This window comes from Argiope bruennichi, chromosome 1 (assembly GCF_947563725.1).
Source record: "Argiope bruennichi chromosome 1, qqArgBrue1.1, whole genome shotgun sequence".
NCBI lineage: Eukaryota > Metazoa > Arthropoda > Arachnida > Araneae > Araneidae > Argiope > Argiope bruennichi.
Window position 1 is genome coordinate 93,869,443 of NC_079151.1, and position 26,369 is coordinate 93,895,811.

The window sequence follows — 26,369 nt, forward strand, 5'->3', positions numbered from 1 at the left end:
TCAGGGGCCTTTACTCTCAGAAGCTACTGCACAAAACTCGACTTAAATCGCTGACTTCATCAGTGGGCCTGTCTACTATGACAAGTGGCTTAAGTAACAACAACTTTTTTCGATATTGTAAAAACTGTTCAACAACTCCAATACATTGTATCAATGTAATAGAATATCTTATATTATTAGGGTAACCACCTACAATATGAAGACCGCAGTGGCCTGGTGGTAAGGTCACGGCTTCGGAACATGAGGGTTTCAGGTTCGTGACCCGATTCCACCGAAGAACCGTCGTGTAAGGGGGTCTGTTGCACGTTAAATCCGTCATGACCAAACGTCCTCCCGCTGGTGTGGTGTGGAGAGGGGGGTGCTAGCTCAGATGTCGTCCTCGTCATCTGACAGCGGTTCAAAATGACGAGGTCCGTCCCAAAATAGCACTAGTGTTGCTTCAAACGGGACGTTAATATACCTAAACTAAACTAAAAAACCCCTACAATATGAATGTTAATTATGCTTAACACTATGTAGGAATTAATTAAAAACTGTAGAAATTAAATTATTTGAAAACTACCCAAGGAAATGGCTCAAAACAAGAAGAATGAATCATTGTCCCTATTTCACTCAATCAAATACAAGGGAAAAACTAAAACAGACTTATTGGTGTATAAAGGAGATGCAAATGACTTTGTGTGTGTGGGTGTGGATCTCGTTCTAAAAATGTAAAGTTAAATTATAACTTTTCCATTTTCCTTATACAGCTGATATGAAGTTACTAATAATTCTGCAGATAGTTTTTATTCATTATGCCAATACATCGTTAAATTAATGATGAGATAATATATTGCTAATAAGAGAAAGAACACAAACACAACCACAAGAGTTTCGAAAGGATGGGAAACCTTATTCACTTAAAAGTTGGGGAAGAAATTCAATAATTCTCTGGAAAGCAGCTGATTTTAAAAGTTTCTTAATTAAAATTTTATCGTCTAATTAGTTAAAAGATTAGATTGTGGGAATAAAAATAAAACACAGGAATTCTAAAATTGGGTCTAAGATTATGGAATCTAACTTATCAGAATATTAACTTACTTAGCAAAATATATTTATGGAGCTAATTCTTTTCTAAAGCAACTGAAACGACTTTTATATAATATAAGACAACATATCCTCTTAATAAGGAAAAAAATATTTTAAATGGAAAAGATATAATATTGATTCTAAATAATTAAATTAAAGAAAAAAAAATCTGTCAAAAATATCTAATCTGGTTTTAGAGTTTTCTTTGGTCTTTTGATCCAAGTAAAATAAAAAAGTAAGGGGAAAAATATTCTGCAACTGTAAAGCAATCATAATCTATCCCAGCATGCAATATACTTCCCCCACACGGTTATATTTCAATTTAGGCGAAGAGAAAGGCTGGAAAAAAAATCTAGAATGTCACATTTGAAATCCTTCTCCAATTTCACAATCAATCTCCATCCTTTCTACCACTGATGTTACACATTCCAATCATTGCTCCTTCATAACTACTACTTTTATATCAGCCAAATTCTGAGATATCTCTATAAAAAAAAAAGAATCGCAAAAACTTTAATAAGTGAACCATTCCAAAAGATTCAGAGATCACGCGAAGTTACACGCGAGGGAAAAGAGATTCAATCAACTTTCTTTCCTTGTCTTTTTTTTTCTTTGTTGATTTCAGAAAGCGGATTACAGAAGGAGATGGATAAGAGAATCTTTATTTATTATTATTTTTTTATTTTTGCTGCCGTCTCACTTTTTTTGCCCTTCCAACCCCCACAAGAGCGAGCGGAACCCCCAAACCCGAAACCTGATTATCATGTTAAGTGAGTGCAAGAGCTCCCGACATTCGCAATGAAGATTTGCGTGATTGTCTCCTAGATGGCGCTTTAAGAGGTCGATAAAAAGCTTTTGTGATGAATGAGAAAAAGATCTGGAAAAAAAAAAGAATATTTTTTTTCTCCATTTGGAATGATCTTGATCACGAAATGCAACAACTCGAAGCTTGAATACTCTGTAAGCTTCATTATCAGTTTGCTTTGAAGTCTTTCACCACTAAGCAGATTAGAGTTGTTAGTGGTAAACAAAAACCGTTTGGCTTGCGACTGTGAATGTTCTTATTCTTATTTTCTTGCATTCTTGGTTCCCGATAAGAGGGATTCATTGAAAACTGCTCCTCGTGTAGGAGATGAAACTTAATTTAAATACATGCTGTGATAATTCAGCAAGGTAAAACAAATTTGTTTTCGCCAACTACATATTATAAATTGGAAATTATATAAGAAAAGAAGAAGAAGAAGAAGAAAGAAAAAGAAAACCCGGGATTCTTAATAATACAGACCTTTTACAAAGCTGGTGATGTTCAAAGGAAAATCAAGGAATTTATCTTCCAGTTCTCAACTAATTACCTAGATGGGAGGTTCCAGCTCTATAGCGGCCGCGGTGGTCTGGTGATAAGGACTCGGTCTTGGAACCGGAGGGTTTCAGGCTCGAGACTCGATTCCACCGAAGAACCGTCATGTAAGAGGGTCTACAGACGTCACAACGATGACTGTTGTTGCTGCTCCTGTTGTTGTTACTTATGGCACTTATCATAGACAAGCTCGCTGACGAAGTGAGCGATTTTAAGGCGAGTTTTAGCGTCTCTGATTTCTGTAGCGCCATCTAGGGCCAAGAGTACGTTTAGTTACTCATGCGTCACAAACATACATTACGCGTTTACTTATATGCGAAAGTACACATACGAAAGTAAGATGGCCACTCTGACATATTTGATTCAAAATTTGAATTGGATCAAGCCTTTAATTGCTAAATACGTGTACCAAATTTTATCTATTTTACTTTTTACCTTTTTGTGAGGGCAGCGGTAGCCTGATGGTAAGGTCTCGGCTACTTAAATATGTTCTAATGTTTCCTTCAATATGGTGCTGAGGCCCCGGTGGCCTGGTGGTAGTCTCGGCTTCGAAAGTGGAGAGTTCTAGGTTAGAGACCCGATTCCAGCGAAGAACCGTCGTGTAAGCGGGTCTGGTAGTCTTTAAATCTGTCTGGGCCAAACGTCCTTCCGCTGGTGTGGTGTGGAAGTTTGGAAAGGAGTTGACAGCTCTGACCGCGGTTCAAAATTACGAGATTCGTCTCCAAATGGCCCTAGTGTTGCTTTAAAACGGGACGTTAATATCACTAAACTAAACCGGCTCTATAGCCGAAACTTTTGCAAAATTGCAATTGTAAAAGATGTGTTGTTTTTGTGAAATGTCTATGCACGATGCAATAAAAATCCAAGGCATACTATTCATATGTAAAATATTTAGTTAATGTTTTTTTTATTTAAAAGGGTATAAAATATAAGAAAAAGTTACAAAAATGAAGGCCAAATCATTAATACAAAATGGTATGTTATCTCTTTAATGTCCTTGGACTCCAGTTATGGCTATAGCTCTTGTCGTTCTGACGTTAATACGAAATGACAAGACTATGTATATTGTATTGTTATCTTCAGATATATCAAGTTTAAATTATTAATTGCTCCTCCACTGGTGCAAGATATTATACGATACATCCATAATATTTTTCGATGTTCTGAAAGTTGAATATTATCTTGTAGTTTTCGTAAAACTTTTATTGAGCATTTTATACTAAAAGAATACTTTTGAAGGTTAGTTGATTCGTTAACTCTCTGATTGGGTAATTTTTTTAAAAAATCGCTATTTAAATGCGTTGTTTACAAATAAATAAATCTTTTTGAAACAAAGTAAACTGATACTATAAGTTACATGATAATAATAGATATAATAGGAATCTATAATTGTAAAAATAAACACTCAAACTAATTGTAAAAATAAACTGCGAAAAACGCAGGATGCAATAAAAAATGGGCTGATTACCAACCAACGGAGATCGTGGCATGAGCAGCTAGAGGGTTAAATTAACAATAGATTTTCAGGAATTTTAGCATTTTCCAAGACTTGCATCTTCTGGAAATGGACATATTGCGTAAAACATTATATCATTCATACAGAAAAAAATTGTATACTTTTTTGGATAATGTCACCTGTGATAAATTGAAATATAGTGATAATGAAACATTCAATTCAGTATCTTATTTTACCAACACAGCAAAATGACTTTGAGGAATCTAAGTTATTTTAAACTAAGCGCTTTCTTAGAAAATATTACATCGTCATGAGACATATTTTCATTTTATCCTTAAATTCAGTTTTTCGAATAAAATTTTTCTATCGAAGCTTCAAAAGATGCAAACTCTTCCATTTTAAAAAGATCAATAAAGCGAAAGTATACCTTGGATTTCCTTCGTGACACAATAATGCATACGGGTGAGACATCAGGTGACAGCACAATTTAAGAACGCTGTCTTAAGCTTCGTTTCAAACGTGGAGCACATTAAATATTCTAGATCCTTTAAAAGAAGAGGCGTCGTGTGTTCCGTTTTCAGAATTCTAGATGCCACCGAAAAAAAAAAGAAGTTAAGAATAAATTTCAAGCTAGCAATATTCATACACAAAAAAAGATGGAAGACGTCGAAATTTCCACTGAGAAAAAGAATAACTATGTGACGGAATTAAATAAAGATGAATGATATTTGGAATAGAAATATTTTGCAAAATGAAGAAAAATTGGAAATGGTGGAAGAAGAAATATTCGTTTTATGACAGTTTTTATTTTATGGATTCGCAGCTGGACATTGAATTTCCATTGTGGGACTTAATTGGAAAACTTATAGTATTTAGACTGGTAGTAGAGATTTAATTGTTAAAGCATGCATTTTAGGTAGATTTAAGGTGTACTTACACACTAGAAGATTTTTTTTTAAATTTTAACTTTAAAAATCCAGTTTTTCACAGTAGGTCATTAATATATGTTTAAACTCATTTCAGTGCGAAAAAAACCATATTACACTAATTATTAATTAATTAAATAATATTTAATGAGCTAATTAGCCTATTTTTTGCAACATGATATCCTAAATTCTAATTTGTACAGACACACAATTCTAGTTGGAAATGATGCCTAATATTAGTCTTCTTGTTATCTGCCACAATCAAGTTATAAAAATATATAGTTTTTTTTTAAACAATTTTTTCAACAACGATGAATAGAAAAAGCGAGATTTTTTCTGTATTTTTAACTTTTAAACAGGTATTAAAAATTTATTTCTATAAATATAACTTTGATTGAGGCACAAAACATCCGCTATTTCATACAGATAATTTTGATATATAAATAATTGTATTTGGTTCATTTCTTGTAGAGTTATGATTGTTTGAATGAAGCAACATAGTGTAAAAATATCATTCTTCAGAAAATAAGTTTAAAAAAAACCGTAGATATAGTTTTTAATGATAACACCTGAAGAAAAATAATTATTACTCGAGAAATATTTCGAATATTGACAACATCTTGGTATCGTTTGAAAACTAAAGGATCAGAGAACATTATTAAGAAATAAAAAAATATATTCAATATTTTGTGCGATTTCCGAAGTTTCAAGTGTGTACGTACAGCTTAAGTATAAAAAGTATTTCCTTTATTGTTCGTACAATTTTATAATATGTGCGTGTTTTTATTAGAAGTTGATCATTGAGAAATAGTAATAACATCCTTTTAAATTTTCATTTTAGCTCAATATTGACTTTCAGAAATGACAAATATGTTCGTATCAAAAATCGATTAAAATTTTCTGTGTAAAAGAATTTATATTCGGGAGGCATTTCATTAATTATTAAATTATTCAATTCATCTTTTTAAGAAATCACTAAATTAAAATCATATTTCTTTGAAATATCTTATATTTGTTATTTAACGAGACATGATTTAATATTTTCTCTCCATTAGGTATAACAAAAATATTCCGAATAAATGAGATCGTTGAGATTAATAATTAAAGTTTTAAAATTTTATTAAAAAAACGACAAGTCGAAGAAAATGAATTTTCCTGTAATAAACTTTTAATATGGTTCTAATTTCGTTTTATTTTCTGATTGCCAGTTATGGTATAGGAATTTGAAACTTTTTGTTGATATAATATGATTTTGTCAGCATAATTAATAAAACACCAACATTTTGTTCTGTACAGTTGTGAAATTATAGCACTTGCCAGTATTTAAAATATTAGCCATTGGGACCATGTAATACAGATATTATTCGTTAACGAGTGATTCCTCTCTCCTATATGCCAACCGGAATTGCAATTAAATGTGTAGCTCATATGTATTTGTTATTGCATGTAAAGGAGTATTTAATGTAATCGAATTGATATACTGCATGGAAATAAATGGTTGACGCGAATGAATTGATATTGCATGTAAATGAATTGCCCTCGCACGTAAGTGAATAGGAATTGAATAGTGCAGAGGAATTATTATTTCATATAAATGAATTGCCCTCGCACATAAGTGAATAGGAATTGAATAGTGCAGAGGAATTATTATTTCATATAAATGAATTGCCCTCGAACGTAAGTGAATAGGAATTGAATAGTGCAGAGGAATTATTATTTCATATAAATGAATTGCCCTCGCACGTAAGTGAATAGGAATTGAATAGTGCAGAGGAATTATTATTTCATATAAATGAATTGCCCTCGCACGTAAGTGAATAGGAATTGAATAGTGCAGAGGAATTATTATTTCATATAAATGAATTGCCCTCGCACATAAGTGAATAGGAATTGAATAGTGCAGAGGAATTATTATTTCATATAAATGAATTGCCCTCGCACGTAAGTGAATAGGAATTGAATAGTGCAGAGGAATTATTATTTCATATAAATGAATTGCCCTCGCACGTAAGTGAATAGGAATTGAATAGTGCAGAGGAATTATTATTTCATATAAATGAATGGCCCTCGCACGTAAGTGAATAGGAATTGAATAGTGCAGAGGAATTATTATTTCATATAAATGAATTGCCCTCGCACGTAAGTGAATAGGAATTGAATAGTGCAGAGGAATTATTATTTCATATAAATGAATTGCCCTCGCACGTAAGTGAATAGGAATTGAATAGTGCAGAGGAATTATTATTTCATATAAATGAATTGCCCTCGCACGTAAGTGAATAGGAATTGAATAGTGCAGAGGAATTATTATTTCATATAAATGAATTGCCCTCGCACGTAAGTGAATAGGAATTGAATAGTGCAGAGGAATTATTATTTCATATAAATGAATTGCCCTCGCACGTAAGTGAATAGGAATTGAATAGTGCAGAGGAATTATTATTTCATATAAATGAATTGCCCTCGAACGTAAGTGAATAGGAATTGAATAGTGCAGAGGAATTATTATTTCATATAAATGAATTGCCCTCGCACGTAAGTGAATAGGAATTGAATAGTGCAGAGGAATTATTATTTCATATAAATGAATTGCCCTCGCACGTAAGTGAATAGGAATTGAATAGTGCAGAGGAATTATTATTTCATATAAATGAATAATTATTTAGAATAAAATATCTGAATGCATCGATACTTTATTTAATTTAAATAAAATTTTATTGACTTAAACAAAATTGATACTTATAGTTAGCTTACTTTTCAGATATACAGTAATGGTTTTAGAAAAATTACTAATTGATGTAAATGAAAAATTCACTTAAGTTTAAAAAAAAATACAGTTATATTGCATTTAGTTACTCTGTTAATAAATGAATAAAAAAATATTTTGTTCTAAGAAAAATTTCCGAAGAAAACTCCTAAGAAAATTTTTTTGGAGATGTTCCACAAACAAGGTGATCAAAATTAAAACACCCCTACTCAGAGCTTTTTATACAGCGAAAAACACAGTGTTAATACTCCAAAATTGTTGAACATACTATTCAAGAAATGGGGAGGGCCGCAGTGGTCTGGCGGTAAGGTCTCGGCTTCGGAACCGGAGGGTTTCAGGTTCATGACCCGATTCCACCGAAGAACCGTCGTGTAAGGGGTTCTGTTGCACGTTAAATCCGTCATGACCAAACGTCCTCCCGCTGGTGTGGTGTGAAGAGGGGGGAGCCAGCTCAGGTTTCGTCCTCGTCATCTGACCGTGGTTCAAAATTACGAATGCCGTCCCAAAATAGCAATAGTGTTGCTTCAAACGGGTCGTTAATATAACCAAACCAAACCTAATCAATAAATGGGGTGACAGATTACACGAAAAAAAGTTCCAGAAACACCGATAGTTGGAGCTGTACAACAGAAAACATGTTAAAAAGATACAAATAATCACAAAAAAAACCCCATTTAAAATGGATTTTTTCCTTTCTAGATTCTATTGCTGCTGAAATAAAAAAAAGTAGATAGAAAAAAGTGAAAAAAATTAAAACTGTCATTGTAATTGCAATTTCGCACTGTAAGCACAAAAATTTGCATAAATCTTTGGTTTGCTGCTACTTTTCTAGGTTTAGAAAGGATAAAGCTTAGAAAATGTCAATCTGATCAGCGATGGCTTTGCGCTTTGCCTGTGAAGTTGTTTTATGAAATAAAAGGAAATGCTGCAGTAGCACTTCGAGAGTTTCTTCGACTTGGGAATTCACTCAAAGGACCAGCAGGTACCAAAACCTGCAATAAAATTTTACTGTACCGCAAATGCAACAGCGCTAATTTCTCGATGCAATTACCTTTCTGCAAGATGAAGCGCCTCCACACACTGGACTCTGTGGACAGCAGTTTCTTCGGCAGCTTTTTACTTATGAAAGAGTAATTAGTCGTGCGTTCCCGGCAACCTAACCATCTCTTTCTACACATCTTAATCCCTGTGATTGTTGACTTTGGGGATACTTAAAAATTCTTGTTTTGTGGAGGACGTCTGGTAATCCTGACAGATTTGAAAGACAGTAACTGTCTGCATGTGAAAAGCATCTCAATCGACCAATTAGATTTCGCAGTTGAATAAGTTTGTAAGCATCGATAAGGTCCCTATGATTGAATGCTTGAGGCGTTCGAATAAAATGTGTTAGAAATGTGTGTTTTGAGTCTTTTCAACCTATTTTTGATGTACAGCGCCATCTATTGATGTTTCTGGAACTAATTGTTTTCGCGCAGTTCTTCTCCCCATGTCTTGAATAGTATGTTCACCAATTTTGGAGCCTTCACACTGCTGGAGCTCAGAGTAGGGGTGTTTTAATTTTGATCACCTTGCATTAAATTAGAATGCAGATTTTTAAGTGGAGTCAGACTGAACAGTTTAAATCATAGACTGCATTGCTGAAGCTATTTTACGCTTCCTTTTATTAGTTTGAACCAGGTAGTAATTTTTCAGAAATAGGGCTCATAATAGAGATAGCAAATTGGCAGATTGTTATGATTAAAGTAATTAATAAATTATCTAGCACTTGAAAGTGGTACTTCTATTGCAGCTATTTTAAATCAGATTATATGATTTACTTTTTAATGAATTTTGAAAATATTTTCACTCAAATTCCACGTGACTAAATATTTTTATGATAGATTAAATGTCAATTAAATACAAAATGCCGCTTATAACAATCGCCATGTTATTTTCTTAAGATATCAATCGCTGTAATGATATTTTCAAATTCCTGTTAACAAATTAATTAAAAAAATAGAATGTGTTATCATGTTTTTACTTTACCGCAGAGAATAAAAAAAGATTAATCTAGAAATGGGAAAAAAATTTTTTATCTGAAAAGGAATCGAGAAACGCATAAGTTTTTTTTTCTTGTAATCTAATTTTTTAATTAATCAAATTGCTGTCCGTAAGAATTCTTAATGGTATTGAATTTAAATGCAAGCATCTTAATTAACAAAGAATTCAGAGAATTTGATCTCAATTTTTTTTTTCTGTAAATGTTGTTTCATATGCTCTAAACAAATACTAAGTGTACGTTTTTTTTTTTTGAAAAAAAAATACATTTCTGAGAAATCTTATCCGATTAAATAATAAGACTGCAATTAAAAAAAGATGGTACTTTAAAATAACATCAAGAACAAGATAATACATTTCAAGCAAAAAATAATTTTGAAGCTTGTTAATTATGAATTGTTTTGTTTATTTCATTGCGTATTGTATAGCACATCTAAAATACATTAACGTGTTTTGATTAATTAATCTTATTTGTATTTTATAATTTATTATTTAAGGAAAAGTATTTAATTTTAATGATTACCTAAACACCTCTTAGAAATGTCAGTTTATATATTTGTAGATTTAATTTTCTACATTACATATAGTTTTTCACAGATAATCCCTATTATAAAATCTACCCTGCACTTGACTTGATTCACTTGACTGCGTTGGAGACATTATACGTTACTTATTTTAGCAATACTATTAAATAAAGTATCCATCAGTAAATTATATTTTGTCTTTGCTAATATGTAACCGAATTTCAATTCTTAAATATTTCAGTAAATAAATAAATACAGAGTGGTTATAATTAAAATTCCAATTTGAAATGGTCATAAAAGGAAAACTACTGGACCAAATGTTATCAAACTTAGTAATAGTTTAAAGGAGGTTATGGGATTTTTTCCGCCCCCCCCCCAAAAGTTTCAAAAACTCAACACTAGGGGAGAAGTAGCGTTGTATGCAATATTGTTAAGTAAAATAGTTCACTTCTTTCAGTTCCGCTAGATTGGTTAGATTATCACGATAAACAGTGCTTTTGAGATAACGCACATTGAACATGCTTTGTAACACGTTTCAGAAACGATTAAACATGTTTTAAACCGATGTCTTCATGTCCTACTGTGGTTACCAATATTGTATACAGCGCCATTTCACACTTGGTGATGAGTTTCTGATTTTTTTTTTTTTTTTTGGCAGAAAAGAAATTTTTACAACTTTCTTTAAACTATTACCAAGTTTGATAACAATTGGCCGAGTAGTTTTCCTTTTATGATCCTTTCAAAGTGGAACTTTAATTATAACCACCTTGTATATCATAATACTATCTTAGTCAGTGTGACTTTGTGAGAGTTTTGGATTTATTTTATAGTTCAAAACTTTTGGCTATCATTTAAATAAGTTCGATATAAATAATTTATTAATTTTTAATTTTTATATTTTTTTTCGATTTTGTTTCTTAATTTTTAATTTTATTAAGATACATATAAGGAAAATATTTGATATGCTTCCCGAAATACTCAGAATGTATTCTAATATAAAAATATTTCATTTATTTTTTCTTTTTAGGAATAAAGAGAGCAATTATTTTATTAAATTCTAAATTTTCTTATAGCGCTTTTAAAAGAATTTCTTTTAAATATGTTCTAATGTTTCCTTAAATATGGGGCTGAGGCCGCGGTGGCCTGGTGGTAAAGTCTCGTCTTTGAAAGTGGTGGGTTCCAGGTTAGAAACCCGATTCTACTGAAGAACCGTCGTGTAAGTCTATCTGGAGCATGCTAAATACGTCGGGGCCAAACGTCCTCCCGCTGGTGGGTTATGAAAGTTTAGAGAGGCGGTGCTAGCTCCAGTGTCGTCCTGGTCCTCGGACTGCGGTTCAAAATTATGAGGTCCGTCTCAAAATAGCCCTAGTGTTGCTTTAAAATGGAACGTTAATATAACTAAACTAAACTCAATATAGTGCTGACAAGATGACAAGCGAAATTTCTTAAAATATTCAATTTGTTTTTTAAGCTGTTTTATATACCCGAAATCATTTTACTGTTTCAAATACAATAAGTACAAGGATTAGTCTTTATAAATGGAATTCTTTCCATCTTTTGACTAAATGAATTAGGATATTTAAGATCCCATCGTGAATAATGATAAAGAAATAAACAAAAATTGTTGAAACTTACTTCTGTTTTGAAAGAAGCGTTAATGATTCTGTGAACTTAAATTACGATACTAAGCAAATAGCTTAATTATTAAGCTTACTTAATATTATCCCCATTTTAACTAAATTAATTTGGAAATTTAAGTCCTCCTCATAAATAATAATAAAGAAATAAGCTAAAATTGTTGAAAATTGCTTTTGTTTTGAAGGAGGTGTTTACGATTCTGTGAACTTCGATGGATATACTAAGCAAATAGTTTAATTATCAAGCTTAATTAATGTTAATCAAATAAAATTATTTCCATGTTTTGATTAAATGAAATCGGATATTTGAGATCTCATCATGAATAATGATAAAGAAATAAACAAAAATTGTTGAAACTCACTTTTGTTTTGAAGAAAGCGTTTACAATTCTGCGAACTACCATGACGATGTTAAGTAAATAGTTTAATTATTAAGCATTTATGTTAATTAAATCAAATTCTTTCTATGTTTTGATTAAATGAATTTCGATATTTAAGACCTCATCATGAATAATAATAAAGAAATAAGCAAAAATTGTTGAAACTTATTTCTGTTTTGAAAGAAGCGTTTATGATTCTGTGAACTTCCACGACGATAGTAAACAAATAGCTTAATTATTAAGCTTAATTAATATTAACGAAATCAAAGAATTTTAAAGTTTTGACTAAATGAATTCAGAATTTTAAGACATCACCATGAATATCAATGAAGAAATAAGCAAAACAATTTTTTAATTTATTTTTGTTTGGAAAGAAGCGTTTCATGATTCTGTGAATTTCCACGACTATACCAAGAAAATAGCTCAATTATTGAATATTTACCGAATCAAATTCCCTCCATGTTTTGATTAAAAGAATTAGAATATTTAAGATCTCATCATGAATAATAATAAAGAAAAAAGCAAAAATTGTTAAAACATATTTTTGTTTTAAAGAAAATGTTCTTGATTTATTGAAATTCCATGAAGATACTAAGCAAATATCTTAGTTATTACACTTAATTAATATTAACTAAATCAAATTCCCTCCATGTTTTGATTAAAAGAATTAGAATATTTAAGACCTCATCATGAATAATAATAAAGAAAACAGCAAAAATTGTTGCATTTTTATTTTGAAGCAAACGTTTATGATTTAGTGAACTTCCATTACGAGCAAATAGCAACTTCTTTCGAGTTTACCTTATCTTTTGAACTTGTAAGCTATGAATAAATTAAAATGAGGAATGCAGATAAAAAAAATGAGAAGCAGGTGCTAAGATTCTCACGATTTAAACTATACATATATAATTGTGAAGAAGATAGGCAAACACTTCCTTCCACCTATTCGAAACACTTGAATATGGATGAAACGGGACGATTTTACTCTAAGAAAGCGACACATATCTTCTCCCTGTGCATTATTTCTCCACCCCAAAACTGATTTATTTACTTTGAGTAAACAAATTCTACACCCTTTTCGAGAGCAACAAAAAGCATCCCGTAGTTTTCTCTCATTTTATTTCGCATAAATTTTACAAGTCTCTCCCTCCTCCCTCTCCCAGCCTATCCCCACCAGCTGCTTTCAGCTGCAATACCTATATTACCATATGCAAATCTGTCCAGGTAATTACAGTTGCTGCATGTTTGAATAGAGGAATGCTATGGGAATGGGATATGATAGCAGGCAGAATGTCTATCCATTGTTCTAGTATGGGGACTAGAGCTAATACAAGATAATTGAGCTTGCTTTCTTTAGAACGAAACTCTTAAAAACTGACTCGTATCTAAAGTATGCAGATTTGTGAAGTAGATATTCTAATTGTTCCAAAGAACTGCATTGTTTCAGAAAGTGCGAAGGATTTTATGCAAGTAGTGGAGTGCAATTTACATATGAATAGTATCTGTTAAAAGCTGGAAAGTAAAAGCATATCCGACAATCATTTGTGTCAAATAATTAGGCGAAAATATGCAGTGATGACAGGATTTGTCACTGCTTTTTAAAGATGTTTTATTTATTTTGTGCTAATAAATATGCTGGAAAGAAAATAGTTTTTAAATAAGAAATACGTATCATGGAAAGAGAAGTTTTATGTTTGATGATGAGTTATTGCAAGTCAACAAGACATTAAATTTTTTCTTTTTCAATTCTATAGAGACGGAGACAATTGTATGCTACGTCGAGATATTTTGAATGAAACTTTATTGAAGCTCATTAGTTCTGTGATTCACTTGAGTAAAAATAAAATTTTGTTGCCATTGAGTATTTTTTTGAAGGAAATTATTTGATACCAAGAAAAATATTTTCATAAATCAAATTAAGAACCTTTAGTTTCTTAAGGTGTATGTACACACTTGAAAATTCGAAAATCGTTCAAAATATCGAATATTTTTTTTATTGCTTAATAATGTTGTCTGATCGTTTAGCTTTCAAACGATATCAAGATGTTGTCAATATTCGAAATATTTCTCGAGTTATAATTATTTTTCCGGGAAGCTTTCATTAAAAACTCTAGTTACGGTTTTTTTTTAAAAACTCATTTTATGAAGAATGGTATTTTTCCTCTATGTTGCTTCATTCAAACAATCATAACTCAACAAGAAATGAACCAAATACAGTTATTTATATATCAAAATAATCTGTATGAAATAGCGGATGTTTTGTGCCTCAATCAAAGTTATATTTATAGAAATAAATTTTTATTAGCTATTTGAAAGTTAAAAGAACAGAAAAAATCTCGTTTTTTCTATTCATTGTTGATGAAAAAATTGCTTAAAAAAACTATACATTTTTATAACTTGATTGAGGCAGACAACATGAAGACTAATATTAGGCATAATTTCCAACTAGAATTATGTGTCTGTGCAAATTACAATTTAAGATATCATGTTTCAAAACATAGGCTAATTAGCTCATTAAATATTAATTAATTAATTAATAATTAGTGTAATATGGTTTTTTCTCACTGAAATGAGTTTAAACATATATTAATGACCCACTGTGAAAAAACTGGACTTTTAAAGTTAAAATTAAAAAAAAATCTTCAAGTGTGTACGTACACCTTAAGCATACGCTTTCTACATATTTAAATGCTATAATTGAAAAGTACAAAGATTTTAACCATACTTATGTTTATAGAGTTTTGGATTCAAATGATAACGGTAGGAAATTATCAAACGATTCTGTACAAAACTAAGTAAGAAGAATAAATTTATTTCTCCTTTAGAAAATGTAAACATATTTTGCATGAGATGAAACTTATTTCTATGCTTACAGCTTCAAAACTTTTCATTCAATTCAAACATTAATTATATTTTGGAATTAGTTAGATTAACTTTTTAATTTTTCACAATTATCAAAATTATGATTATAATAAATCTGAACTGCATGCTTAGACATGCTTTTGGTTTTCTTTAGTTTAGACTTGGTTAAAATATATGTAAAATTCTCTGAGCATAATCATTGTTTCAACATCATTTAATTCATCTATGATCCCGTGCTTTATTTTTTTTTTTAGTTTAGTTTTCTATATCATTCCATTATTATCAATTAAATGCTGAAAATTCTTTAATTTCAAATGCAAAAGTGAAGTTTTATTAAAAAAACCATCAATATTTCAAAAACTTTGAAATTTGATTCAAACTTATATACAGTAAGAACAATCCTCTATTGGATTTTTGTTTAGTGTTGGTTTGAAAGTTAAACTATATAAAAAACTAAAAGATAAAGGACGCCTCACATCATGTGACTTAGGTTCCTACCCGCACCTCGGTGCTTATCTTGCATTGAAAAATTGTATCTGAAGCAAAACTCACTAATATTTCACAAAAATATATTGTCTTTACTTTTAAAATTGCAACTATAAATTATTTTTCAAAACAAAAAGCAAATGTTTTTCTTTAATTATATATTTCATGAACTGTTTATGGATTTCCTGTATATCCTAGTCAGTGCTAAACACAACTTTTACAAGGTACTATGTGTTAGAGCTAGATGCTTTTACCTCTTGTACCACAGGTATTGCTAATACTTCTGATACCACTGATCTTGCATCATGGATTTTTGCTCCGAAATACACGATGTAATTATTGTGGTTTATATTTTCAGCTTATAATACAAAACCATAGAATAAGACGCAAGTGAACAAGAAATATTGATCAAGAAGTTACAAAAATTATAAATGAAACTGAGATTGTTGAAGTTAAAAAGTAAATTTCATTTAAAAAAGACATGAAAGGTGGTGGCCAACAAATTATCAACACTGCTTAAATATTTCATTGTTTTTCAGAAGTCTGGGGTAGAGAAATTCAAACATGATATGCATTATGATACTATAAAGGTAATTTCAAAACGAAGAAGAAAAGCTCTGTTTAGTAGAATTTACAAACTTCTTTAGGTATATTTATCAATGAAATTATATTATGCTAGATATGTTCTATTTTTGCGCACATTTTACATATATATTGAACGCCTCTTAATACGATTGTGGTAATATTATCATTCAATTCATATTTATTGAAGATCTCTGGACTTAAACCGAAGGATTCAGTTACGCACACAAACATGTGCTTAGTGTGATCACTTCATTGTTTAACGTTATCATTATTGAAGTAATGGAAAGAGTGGTATTTGAATTTAACGATACACATTTGACTTCCAATGAATTTTTAGCTTATGATCAGGAATAAATTTTCCTATGGGATGGGTTCACATTCTTCAGTTTGTAATAGAGCGATCTAAACTGGTTTAAAAGAACAGCTGCGATGCCAGATGGGAATTGAAATCTGTATAAGCAGGTAACACTGCTGCCTGCGATCAAATTACTAAAGCCATACGGATAAAAATACATCTAAATTGAGAGTTAAAGAAAAATTGAAGCTTTTAACATGAACGGAAATTTATTTTTTATATGAGTCAAGAAAATGCGGTAGCGCAGCTGAAAATTTCAAATCTTCTTTTTTAAAATTTTGATTTTTTTTTTGTAAGCAAGACCAAGCATTAAACGCTGATGATTAGGTGGATGATTGTGTTGAAGAAAATCCTCTAATGAACATCGAATTCCAGACTTAAGAGCTTTAGAGAGTGGTATGCAGCATCCAACAAGAGTTAAAAAATAAATTCAAAAGAGAAGTTTTAAAAAATAATTCAAGTACGAAAACAATATATAAGAGAGTTCTAAAGAAGTAATTGTTGATAAGCAACACTTGATGAATTTTTAAAAATTTTATTTTTGAAATAAAGGATAGATGATCTTCATGTAAGTATTTTATAACTTTCTCCTGATGTGTTAAAAATATATGTGGTTATTGTTATCATTTGGTAAATGTTTTAAAAATTCTTAAATAATGGAAAGAATATATTTACCAATATCTGGAGACATGAATTAAACGGGGCCAGAGACATAGAGACATTCAATTGTTATTTTTTTAATTTTTTTTTGTCTTTTGAAAATTTACAATAATTTAGCAACAATTTTAATACAGCATTGGAATTTATTTCGGAAACACAACACATTCTGGGAATCATGTAGTTCCGGAAAATATGAAAAATATTAATATTAAATATTGGAAATATATTATAAGAAAATCCTAAAAAAATCTTTTAATGAGTATTTACTACCTTTAGATATTACGGTATTACACTTATGTTAATAACTGTTAGAATTTAACAAACAAAAATGGAGAATACAATTTTGTAAAATATTATTTTACGAATCCTCTTTTATTCTTTTTGTATTATTCAAATTAAAAGCATTTTCAGAGACAAGGAGTCAATGACACCATAAATAACAACAAAAATAACCCGGCAAAATGCACGTGTTCATACTTAGACTTTTGCCAACATATTGCTGAAGGAAAAAAATGAAGGTGCTGAGAAGATGATTGCATTCAAGAACAAAATACCACGTGACAATCAGAGCTAATGAACAACGCGGAATCATTTTGACTCCCGTCTCCAGTTACTGTTTAAGCAGCAGATAATGTATTGTTTAATTTTGGTTTTAATAAGATATAAAATGATTTAACAATTTAATTCTATAACATAAATGAATAAATTTCTATTTCTTCTTATTCGCCTCAATTAATAAGAACATTTTCTCAATATTTTGAAATGTTAAAGTAATTTTTTACTACAAAATTTCTTGATATTGATACTTTTCCAATTCCATTTTATGAAAAATGTAAAAAAAAATTAGTATAACAGAGCATTCCAATCACTTCTTCCGCTTTCTTTCTGTTGCTTCTTTCTGTTGCAACACTTGCGAATTCCAGACCTATTTATTTTATCGTGTCTCTCAAGGCGATATACAGATATGGTGTAGAGTTTCAGTTATATTTAATACTTCTTTATTTCATATTCTTAATAGAATGATTGCTCAACTTCCGCAAAAAATATGCTTCGATATATGGTGAGATTGAAATTTTGAAATCTGGAATGAATATTTCTTGGTATCGCTCGACATATTTTAAATAATCTCTGATATTATAAATATGAAAAGAAGTTCATAAATTATAGTTAAACTTTTATTCGTTCAGACGATATTTCCCGTTTTCATTAGAACTACGATAAAAATGAAAGATGTATTTTGAATGCTTCAGATATATATTTCACAAAGATATAATAAAGATTTGATAGAAATTGTGAAAGGTATTTTATACCATACATAAAAACGTTTTTAAAAAATTATTGAGAATATACTTGAGACATATATCCCACACTACAAAAGCGATATACATAATCATAACCAAAATCAGACAGATGATAAAAGAAATGTATTTATGTTCTGCTAATAGAAGTTTAAAGTCTCCTATATAAGTAATTTCCACACTTTTTCACGCTTAGTTTAATTTTTCAGAAAAGCGTGAACGTAGTAAATAAAATTTTCTTTATATAAATTTGTAAGAAATAATGATGAAAAAATTTTCAATTTTAAGGAAATATTATCAGTGATTTGATTTTCAAACAAAAGCCAAATATAAAGCATTTTTATTGTATTTTATTTTATACCTAAATATTTTTCAAATTAAAAACTATTATCCACGCTTCATTCCATTTTTAATTGCTCGTATACGTGGTATACAGAAAGTATAGTAATCGTCAAAAAAAAATTCTAACTTGACTTTTTGACGAATCTCCACACTTTCGACCCCCCCCCCCCCTCCACCGAGTTCGAAACACACATTTTGTAGAAAAAGTTTGTCTGTCTATCTGTGATAAAGATAACCCAAAAACACGTTGAGCTAGATGGTTGAAATTCAGTATGCGGTCTTTAACCAAATTTATGAACCTCCATCAAATTTTGAGCAAAGTCTGATCAGAGAAAGTCCGTCTGTCCAGCTATTCGAATATAAGTTAACACCATAACTACAATACGAAACGAGCAAGATAGGTAAAATTTGGTACACATATTTAACATTTATAATGCAGACACCTATTGCGATAATTCGGAAACGCAATGACTTAAATATATCAAATTTTGTATGAGATTTTATGACTACAAATGCGATTTTTGTGTCATATATTTGATTCAATTCGGTGGAGGAAAACGTGTCTTAAACACAAAATTGGTTTTTGGCATACTATTAACTGCCTGTCAGGGATGAATCGCCGAAAAACTCGCCACGGATGACACGAAAGTTTTAGACAAATGCTAAATCCCTGCCAAAAGTCAATACCTCGAAACTATTGCATGGCAATGCCACATAAGGCGTTCTCAGATATGACATTTTTTATGACAGAATATGCGAGAAAGCTTTTGGGCGACCACTTTGGCTGGTTTATATATGAATTAGATGTTTCTTTTCGATTTTTTGATATTCAAATAATTATTTACAACCTAAACGTGACAGATATCACTTTGTAAGTAACACATAAATCATCTAATTGCTTGTATAATGCTTCATTTGTTAAAATATTTTTCCCTTTAGTCCATTTTCAAACATGAGTCAGATATAAAACCTTCTTTTTCATGAAATTTAAACAACTTTTTACTGTCCCCAAACGGCAGAATCTGGAACATGAAGAACTCATTTCACGTGTAGATTTCAGGACCAGACCAGTAGCCAAATACGTGATGTTCTCTCTTTTCATTTTTTAGTTTCATCAGAGCCACCCCGCCACTTATCTTCTTTTCTAATCTCTCCCTTCCATCTCCAGGAAAAGGGAATGTATGGGTTTCGTCATATATTCTGGGCAAAGAAGGAATAAAGCTGTCCTGGCACATTCCCAAAATCTCTTGATGGTTTTTGACTTCAAATTCATCAGTGCCTCAGAGATACTGACACTTCCTCCGCTGTGGGAAGTCTATTAGTTAATGACATCGCTGTGTTATGGTCCTTCCGAATGGCTTTTTATATCTTCTTCGGTTTTTGTTTTTGCCAAAGAGTGGGAGTCATTTTTGGTGAGATTGAATTAAGATACGGGACATTAAGTATCTTGTAGTAGTTGCGTGCTGTTAAAGGAAATGGATGTGTGCCATGGGAAGTTGTAACAGGATTGGACAATTTTTGAAATGCAATAATGAGTGATATATTACTTTCAGATAAATATGCATTTTGCTTTATTATCATTAACCATTTGGTAATAACAGTAAAAAGAAATTTAGTTAAAATTGTCATTAAAAATCCACTCGTTATATATTGTTTTTCTAGTTGATATTTGTTTTAAATTGGCAGATAGCTATCAAAATCAACATTATGCCTATAAACTATTTTTGGTGATATTGAATTAAGATACGGGACATTAAGTATCTTGTAGTAGTTGCGTGCTGTTAAAGGAAATGGATGTGTGCCATGGGAAGTGGTAAAAGGATTGGACAATTTTTGAAATGCAATAATGAGTGATATATTACTTTCAGATAAATATGCATTTTGCTTTATTATCATTAACCATTTGGTAATAACAGTAAAAAGAAATTTAGTTAAAATTGTCATTAAAAATCCACTCGTTATATATTATTTTTCTAGTTGATATTTTTTTTAAATTGGCAGATAGCTATCAAAATCAACATTATGCCTATAAACTATTTTTGGTGATATTGAATTAAGATACGGGTCATTAAGTATCTTGTAGTAGTTGCGTGCTGTTAAAGGAAATGGATGTGTGCCATGGGAAGTTGTAACAAGATTGGACAATTTTTGAAATCCACTTATCAGTGATATATTACTTTAAAAAAATATGCATTTTGTTATATATTTTTTGGCCGAAACGTATACAAAGGAATATAAAATTGTTGATAAGTTATTGATAATTAAATAATGTGTGTTTGGAGTTTTATTGGGAAACAGGTAATAAAAATTGTTCGTATAGTTTATTTTTATTTCATTTTCTAATTCTTATACGTATTAAGACCTACAAAACTGGGGATCGTATAAAAAAGAACATCCATTTCGCTATACTTGTTTTGTTTTTTGTATGTTTCGTTTTTGCTGTTTCATCTTTAAGGAAATAAAATATTTCCGTGATGATTTAACACTGGAACAATTGAGAATGCTTTTAATATTTTGATTAAAAATGTGACTTTCAGCAAAAGCAGTTCATTTTAAATTATATGGAAACTACTCAGTAAATTTAGTTTCTTTCACTAAGCCTCCCCAGTAGCACACATGCAATATACAATATATATATGATATTAATCAATATTTGCAGTACCATATAATATAATATAATATTAAATAGCACAATATTGTGTAATATTATATTGTATAATAACGTGCAATATAATATTCTATTCTACCTATACTGAAATTAGGGAAAGGGACAATACTTATTAACAGAATTTTTTTAAATTGTAAAATATTATTTAGAATGATACTCATCAGTAAAATTGTGGTTATCTTGAAAATCATAATCCGATGATTAAATGTTTCTCCTGAATGAGTTCTGACATTTTCGTGGAATATTATTGTCTTTGTAAACAACCATTTATTCTGGAATGAAGCGATCTGAAATCATTTTAGAATTTAATAGTCCGTTTAATTTTTTTATGTTTTTCGAACGTCAAAATGCTACATAAAAAAAGAATTTATGATCAAGTTTGGATGATATACATGCATTACATGGATAATATGTCTATATAGATGAAGAAGTCATTTTCTGATAATTTAGGTCTTATCCTCGTGCGTTTAATTTTTACGATATGTGGATATTATTTACAAGATAAAAAAGAAACTCTTTTGTACAAGCATACTTTATTATGTCATTATTTATTTAGAGCTCCGATGAATTATTAATCATTTCAAAAGCATAAATGTAACTGAAATCATACCATTCAATATATTATATCATTCATGTTTTATATTATACCATGGATTTACATATATCATGCATATTTTTCAGTGAAATATTAGAAGTATTCATGTCAAAAAATAATTTTCAATTTTCCTTGACATCACTGCCGTTCCTTTTCATATATTTAAAAAGCATATATTTAAACTATTATTAAAAAGCATATATTAAAAGCATTATTTAAAAAGCATATATTAAAAGCATATATTTTCATATATTTAAACTGCCACAGTGAAAATAAATCAAAATTTTCTCCGAAACTTCCCGAGGTATTTAATAGAAATTCTCCCATAAGCTATTCTATTGGTATTATTAACAACTAAATTCTCAAGCATTTTTATTTTTTTAAATGGTAACATTTTCAAAAAAAATTGTTAAGAAAAACAATAATTTAGTTTTAAAATCTTGAATCAAGTGTATGAAAAAGTTAAGGACAATGATTTATCATGATTTTATTTATTTATTTAACATTCGAAAGTTTCTCTTAATTTTCCAAAATGATGTGGAGTCCACGAAATCTGGTTGAAAAAATATGTATAAAAGAACGTGCTTGCTACATAAAAATTACATTAAACATGGATAAATATGTAACATAATTTAGCTAAACAAACAGAATAATATATGCGCATTTCAAAAATATGCTCGACAATAAATTACCCAGGTAAAAGATTCAAAACAGTTAAGAACTACTCTTGATAAATTAAAACTGAAATATTAAACTCACCAACTAAATATTAATTAAAAAGCTAAATTGAAATTAATAAATTAAAGCTAAACATAAATTAACGATAAAATTAAGAATAAGATAAATAATATGGTATAAAAATAAAACTTTTAATATGAAAGATAAAAAAAAAACGAACATTAAAAGATAAAAATAAAATGAAAATAAAAAGAACAAGAATTGAAAATGATTAATAAATCTTAAATTAACTGAGTTAAAAGTTTGTAAACAAATATCTTTCTCTCGATTTATCAAATAATTGATTTTAAGGTTAAGGATTCGTGTTTTAGCAAATAAGTTTAAAGAAATAAAAAAGTGACGATAAAATTTTTTTAAAAAATAGGGGGAAGTAAAAAAATTAGAATAGAATTATCTGTGGTTGTTAATCATTGTCATTATATACTGTCGTAAGTGTTCTATTTATCCGGGATTTAATTCCTTAATCGATTTAAATATCCAAATAAACACAGACTTACGAACATTCCATGCAAGCCACTTGAACAACAATCCAAGTAATTAGAGGACTAATGCCTGAACACAGAATTCAATGGTAAGTTCTAATCCTTCTGTAGCTCCATATTAATGATAACAATGTGGGTCTGATCACGGGAAACATTCTTCCCTAGGACAAACTATAGCCTATTCTGTTTCAGATCAGACGAGTAAACAGTTAATGCTTACATAGTGGCATTCAGAAATGGGTAGTAAGTGTTTCACATCGCCTGCTATAATCAGAAACTGTTTAATCTGTTCTCGAAATAACTTTCGCATGCAACGCAGAAATCTAATTCTTGTGTCAGCATACCAGCTATCAAAATATACATTGAATAGAATTTTATTGAATTGATTTAAATTTAAGGAAGATTTCTGTGGTTGGATATATAATTTACGATGATTCGAAAATAAATAATGTATAGTTTATAACAAAATGTGAAAAATGATTTCCTTTCTTTAGTCTATTTTGTAATCATTGAAGACTTATTTCCAGACTTCAGTTCCAATTATTTAAATATTTTGTAAACATTTCCACTTTTTTAAAAAGTGCTTAATAAACATTTTAATTCATGCAATGTTTAGGAATACTGCATATCGAAAATAAAAAAAAATGAGTTATTAGAATTTATACAGAATAAATTTTAGATATATATTAAACAGAATTTTTTTACTAGGCCAAAAGATAATTAAAAGAACTTTCTAATAATTATGTCTAGGAGCCAAATTATGTTACTTTTTGACAAAAGTGAGTACACAATTTAGTTTATTTCATTATTAAAGATAAAAGAAGAACTTTTTTTTAGATGAAAAAAAAAATGTAGTCAAATATGAAATGGTTTACAATCTGACAGTAAAATCGATTGTAGATAATATTAATTGTCACTTTTCACTAAATTTCAGAACATGTTTTTAAAATAAAAAACAATGGTTTATACTCTGAATTAGTAATATTGAAATGAATTTCCTTTACACTTGATTTGTAAATAATAATAACTTTCTTGCGTCGAAGATATATTTTCCTACTTTTCATTTTTATATATTCATTTATTTTTCGACAGCCTATCAATAACTATTTCATTAAAAAAAACATTAAAAAGTAATTCAGGTAGAATTTTTTTGTTTAATTTAATTAAACAAAATTAGAATTAGAATTTTAAATAATTGGAATTATAATTTAATTAAAATTCTCTTTTGTTAATTGATTAATTTTGTTCAAAATAAATTAATTAATTTGTTTTTTGTTTTATTCTTTTCTAGTTTGCATTTGACATAATTTGACAGATAGCTATCAAAATCAGCATTATATCTATAAACAAAAGGTATGTAGATTCGAATATGATTTTAACATGTTAAACATAATGTAGACATTTTATCTATAATCATAAAAGTTATTTTCACAAGTGTTTTCACGTGTACTCTTGTCATATACATTCTTATTTTTTATGTTTAGTTTTGTCATATTATAAAGAGAAAAAAGTATGTCTCTTTCCTATAACCTTTCGATCGCAAAATTTGATTATGATGTTAAGTCATGCACCGAATTTCATTTAAATTGTTCACCGAGGTTGAGTTTCAAGTTTACTTTTAAGTAGGCAGATTCTTTCTTATCGTCCTCTGTCACCAAATTTGTTAGAAATCTTTAGAAACCTCGAGCACATTACATTTCTGAGTAATTATGTCTACATATGTGAGAAACAGATATAATTCGGCAAACAAATTACCCCTGATATGTGTTAGAAATCTACTATTTTTTATTATGCACTATTAAGATTATGTGCCATTTTACAGTAATTGTGATCAAAAATAATGTAGTTTTTAAATCATTTATTTTCCCTCTTCGGGGAATTTAAAATATAGAAAATTAATAAATTCTTGAAATTGAATTTCTTTACAATATCGATAATTTTCTCCGCGTGTTTCATATAATAGAAAATAAAAATACAAAACAGATTAGAAAAGTAATATTTTTACTAAATATTCAGAAATATCCTTTTAACATTTTAATTTTATATATTCTAAGGCTTCAAGGAACCCAACTTAGGCGACATCATCCTTTAAGCAATATGGCCTTTAAGAAGATATGCAACAGCACATACTAAACAATTTTAAAAAAAATCAACAAATCCAGTAGGAAACTCAGGAACATATGATACGCTACCTTCACCAACGTTTCGGAAAACGAGTATCATAACCTCCACCACCCCCACTTTTCCCTCCCAACTTAATGTTTGGGCGAAGCTAATACACATTTAGTAGAAAGCGGCCGGGCGCTTTTAAAACTCGTAAAAAGTCTTTTTTCATCGTCGCTGTACGTTCTGAAGCATTAAAAGCGAACGGGTCGACAGATTATGATAACTCCTTCTGCAAGAGCCGTTACCTTTTGTGACTCGCTCATAAAATGAGGACTCGTAAATTCTGAATCTTCCTTCAAAAACAAACCACGCGGGCAACAGCGAATCGCATTCAACGGATCCGGGATGAATAATTAAAAATGGCATAGCATTTATGTTCTCATTTCGGTTTGATTTTCGCCATGGTGGAATGTTCTGGAATGATAATTTCTATTCTGTGAGTTGAGTTCTGGAATGCGAAACTGTCAAAAGAGGTTTGAGAATTGCAGTGCAACAAGGTCGAGCTGCAGAATTTAATAGGATCGTAAAAGGTCAAAGAGTTGTGAAGGATCTATTTCTGATTTAATAAATCAAAAATTCGAATTGTTTTCATTTATCTGTGATTCATTACAATGAAATTATTCAGTTAAATATTAAACTTATATGGTTAATCCATTACATGAAAATTATACATAGTTCATTAACTAAATTACAAATAAATATTAAGTTTAAATTCAAAAATGGAATAAAAATGTAAGAAAGGATGAATCCGGTCCGAAGCCTTTTTCAAAGGCTTCCCTCAGAGATTTTTTCTGTGAAGGTCTTGGAACTGAATAACAAATTGGAACTTCTACATTTATAAAATGAATGAAACACAAAATCCGGAAGACAAATGCAGATTTTCTAAAATATCTCATGCCTCAATTCTCAAACTTTCTTTCCAAACATTCCGCTCTAAATCTGTGTTTTTGTGACCTCTTCCTAAGAATCGTTATTTTGAA

General features: G+C 29.8%; 1 protein-coding gene across 2 annotated transcripts in view; it reads left to right on the forward strand.

Moving 5' to 3' along the window:
- The window catches only part of LOC129962386 (uncharacterized), a 409,662-nt gene that overhangs the window by 70,443 nt on the left and 312,850 nt on the right, over nt 1-26,369 (forward strand). Inside the window, exon 2 of one of the 2 annotated variants that reach the window (XM_056076178.1) lies at nt 24,515-24,576. The exons of the other annotated variant lie outside the window; for it this stretch is intronic. The gene's annotated coding sequence lies outside the window, so the exon portion shown is untranslated. The remainder of the gene's footprint in view (nt 1-24,514; nt 24,577-26,369) is intronic. 2 annotated transcript variants of the gene reach the window in all.